Raw genomic sequence first — 4,745 nt, 5'->3', positions numbered from 1 at the left:
GAGAGACGTTGATAAACGAAATCAGAATTATTATTATTATTGTTGTTGTTGTTGTTGTTGCTGTTGCTGTTGCTGTTGTTGTTGTTGTTGTTGTTGCTGTTGCTTCACAGTCAGAAACGTGGGAAGGTCACCATTTTGTTTACTGGTTTCATCATAGGAAGCGGGCTGAATTCTTCCTTACTGTATCTAATTTTATCCTCTGTATGTTTGTTTCCCTTCTCCTTCAATTACAAAAATGCTGGGCTTTTATCCATTTTTAACCAGCTTCCACAGACAGGCTGATTTTTACATTTTTTTTTAGCGGGCCCCGCTCCCGCTAGCTAATTATTTTTTTTATTATTGTTCTCTTTTTTTACCAGATGGATGCGTCAAGCTAATGCATAGTGACACGTTTACAAACTTTCTATAAGCACGGCAGCAGTATACAACATATGGTGAGTATATATGTGTTATTTCTATGGCTTCCGATAATATAAACTGTTTTAATAACAACAAAAATATCTTATTAAATGCATAATTATTATTTAAATAATTTGGCATCAAGTTCGGTCGTTTTCTGGTTGTCTTTGCCTTTGTGCGTTGACAGCTGAACGGATAGCATCTCAAAGAGATAACAAATGTCCACATCAGAATAATTTAAAACATCGTAAATTGATGACATCCACCATATTTGATGTCAATATTTGACGAGAAAGTTGAAGATATCATAAATAAATCATTTATAATGGCGTTAATTATTAAGTCATAAATGGATGCTGTCATCCATTTAAAAACTGAACATAGACGCTTCAGCTATAAAAACAGTATATATGTGTATATATATATTTATATATATATATATATGTGTGTGTATATATACATATATATATATATTCGAAGGGGGTAATCACTTATTAAGGACGGAAAGCTACTCGAGGATCATAGTTTCTGAATGTAAAGTGGTAGTATAGTAATCATTACTTATGTAAATTGTTAAGAATTTGATTATTTAAGTGGTTGGTTGGTTGGTTGTTTTTGTTTTACGGCATATCAACAAGTTTACGGTTATTTAATGCTGAATCCGGTGATTGTAAAGAGACATTTTTAATAGAATTTTTTTTTCGAGTCAGTTTCTATTTACCCATAGTTGGTACTCTAACAGTACTGCCTCTTCGGGTCAGAGTGAACCTGGGATCAATGACAATTAAAGAGTGGGTCCACACTCCCCAAAGGCCGCAAGCTGGGCCCTCACCATCGGATATAGTTTAAGGTCATATCCAGAACCAATTATTTAAGTGGACACGACGAGCAGTCTAGATTCGGTGAATCTAAGATACTACTAAAATTTTGTGGATCTTGTATTTGTGGATTTTGTAATTGTTTGTTCCCTAACGTTATCTATTAAAAAAGGCAGGTATAACAGTATATAATGTATGAGATTGCATACGATTCCCTTATCTCTCTTTAATGTTCTTTTTTTATTTGAATTATTGTAAAATCATGGTTATCAACAAATATGCAGGGTAAGAAATTATATATTTAGAAATATGTATGTCAATTTATGGAAAAACGTGTCGAAAGTATTTTAATACTAAATAAAAAGTTTTTCTCGTTTTATATAATTGGTATACATCTACTTTGCGAGTTTATATTCTAATATTACGCAAATATATTATTTACAAGTGAAAACTAAAATAAGAAGTTAATATTGCATCCTATCATACAAAGCCTGTTTTCTTTAAGAAACTGCATTTTATATAATATAAATGTTGTAATATAATACAATACTATAGAACCTACTGTCTGCGCATTTAAAACGTCTACACAAACTCATCAGTCAATAGGTCACCACAGACAAGCCCATTGGAGTAACACGTAAACCAAAGCTAATGTGAGTATATTACATAATATCACACCGTAACAACTATACAAAATGTTGAGCATCGTCAACTAATCACGGCTACGAAAAAAATTACATCGAGATCGTGTGTTTAGCACTATACACACACCATCAGTACTAATAAGTACAATAACAACTCTAAAGATCACAACCCTTTTATAAAATAGCTGTGCAAGAACAAAACAATCAGTCCGAACAAAATCCTCGGATATAGAAAATAGACAAACTGCGAGCAATCGATGAAGTAAACTGTATTAAGTTTAATTGTTTCTGTGACATGGATAGTGTAATAATGATGAAACACGCGTGGGAGTTTTTATATTAAAACAAAGTTCATCTTATGTGTGAAGGTAACTAATCGATTTACTTCAATATAAGGGGTAAAGCCTGATAGAAGTGACAGCTTCCAAAGTAAATAAACAATCATAAGTTCAATGTTGAGTGTCTGTAATCGTCTACTAAGACATACGTTAGTCGTTCCAAAATTACAGTATTTTATCTATTTACTCAAAAACTTGAACAGCTACGGAGATGGGAGTGGCACCATAAAACGAGTGACCTTTTGTACTGAAGAATTATTCTTTTATATGGTCACCACCATTTTCAATACATTTTTTCATGAAGAATTATTCTTTTATATAGTCACCACCATTTTCAATTTTTTCATGAATTCACTGACGCGTCTACCTTTCTGACACACAGGCATGACAAAAATTGCTTTTTAGAGTCTCACACCGTTAATCATTGTAACAAAGAGAGTAAACTGTCAAGTCATTAAAGCATAAGGTTCAGTCATCATAACATTATAATATGTAATCCCTTCTGATCCATTCGGGCGGAAGTAAATGTGGAGCGCAGATAAACAAAAAAAAAATCCCTCATACCACGTTCAACATATGTTTGGATCCAAGCAATGTTCTGCCGTCACTTGAATAAAACGTTTACGATATGGGAAGAGTTCTATTTGCTGTAATCGGCAAAATGTTGTCTAAATGGTATATTTTGAATTTTGAGAGTATATCAATTTTTGACGAAGATCTTTCAATACTTTCAATTTCTTAGGAGTTTACAATTTATCTTGAACGCCTGTACCAAACATGAAGCAGAACGCACAATAAATTGGTCAATTAGAATTGAAAAAATATCAACACTAGAAAGCAGAATTTTAGGTGACTAAAGAAAAATGTGGAAGGACAACTTTACAGAAGTGGTCGTCATTGACAAAGTCTCAAAAGACTGGCAGATTGTAGACTTTTCAATAACCTGCGACAGGAATGTGAGAGAGAGAAGGAAAATGAGAAGTGGAGCAATTGTCATTCATTGGCCTTGGAAATAAGGCGTATACACGGGATTAAAACACGAATAATCCCAGTTGTAGTTGATACACTTGGAGTAGTATCAAGTCGTCTGGAAGGACAATTGAAAAATCTACAAATCTCCGATGTTTTAGGTGGCCTTAAGACCTCTGCAATTTTAGGTACCACTAACATCTTTACGAAATCCCTTGATATTTGAAGCTCTTGGATTGGAGCCGGGATTGAGGGAAATCCTCAGGAAATGAATCCCGCCCCTTTCTAGAGAGACGTTGATAAACGAAATCAGAATTATTTATCATCGTAAGTAAAGATATATTTCGTTTTTAAAGGCGACACTAATTCCCTTAATAATAATTCTTGATCAGATCGATTAATTGTGTTTGTGTTGAATATAATTTAATGCCCACGTAATTTAATAGAATGCAGACCTTGGACTCAATTTATCAATAAGAAATGCAGATTGTTATTTTTGCCATTTAATGGCACAATTTCTCCTAAGATTATTTGCTTTGCAATTGTTTTATATTTACATTTTATGAACGAGTCTAACATTAAACCTTATTGTGTCCAATTTACAAAGGCATTCTCTGTATCATATCGGCATTTGATCCGAAATTGCTCATTATTTCGTTTTTCCCTACCACAATGCAATTGACACTTATATATTTTATTTCAATTTTTTTTTTGTAAACATATTTATTCTTCCTTACAAAACTGTTAGACTAAACATATTTTATTTATTCAACAAAAACACGAAGGGAAAATAATGGGGAGCAATTATACTGGGTTCTCCTATTTAAGTTCTTCAAACCTGTATGTGTGATATATATATATATATATATATATATATATATATATATATATATATATATTGCATTGTTTTAGTTTTTCTTGGCCTTCGGGACAAGATCAAAGTGTAGTATCTATTTTCAGATGCTATTCTATTTCTTGTTCTCTTTCGGTGGAGGAGAAATCCTTCACGACTGAGACAATTTTTATTTTTGTACCTTTTCTCCACGTTAAAAAACGACCCTGGTGTCTAACTCTGTCCCGTGGGGAGGCATAGTAAATAGGTATATATATATATATATATATATATATATATATATATATATATATATATATATATATATATATCAAGTTCAAGCATTCAAAAGGGAAAACTCACAAATTAAAACGGCGTTATTAAGAGTGCTCAATAAAAAAGAGCAAAACATAATATTTTATTTATATAGACAAATACTACATAGTCGCTACACTAAATATGCTAATATTTCGAACAATTAGTTGGCAAAACCCAAAGGTCCTCGTCATGATAAATCATATTACATTGCCTGACGAGGACTTTTGGTTTTTTCAACTAATTGTTCGAAACATTAGCAGGTTCAGTGTAGTTACTATGTAATAAGAATATATATATATATATATATGTGTGTGTGTGTGTTGTGTGTGTGTGAAACAGCAAAGCAATACTGTATATGGCTGACTCTCTCTCTCTCTATGTGTATATATATATATATATATATATATATATATGTGTGTGTGTGTGT

General features: G+C 32.2%; 1 protein-coding gene across 1 annotated transcript in view; it reads left to right on the top strand.

Moving 5' to 3' along the window:
* The first annotated feature begins 354 nt into the window (after positions 1-354).
* The window catches only part of LOC145283824 (histone-lysine N-methyltransferase SETMAR-like), a 15,776-nt gene continuing 11,385 nt past the window's right edge, over positions 355-4,745 (top strand). Inside the window, exon 1 of the mRNA XM_080132919.1 lies at positions 355-434. The gene's annotated coding sequence lies outside the window, so the exon portion shown is untranslated. The remainder of the gene's footprint in view (positions 435-4,745) is intronic.

Source organism: Euprymna scolopes, chromosome 8 (genome assembly GCF_053919585.1).
Source record: "Euprymna scolopes isolate OS-2025 chromosome 8, ASM5391958v1, whole genome shotgun sequence".
In the NCBI taxonomy this organism is placed as follows: Eukaryota; Metazoa; Mollusca; class Cephalopoda; order Sepiida; family Sepiolidae; genus Euprymna; species Euprymna scolopes.
The sequence above is the reverse complement of the archived record's forward strand: the minus strand, read 5'-3'. Positions and strand labels throughout refer to the sequence as shown.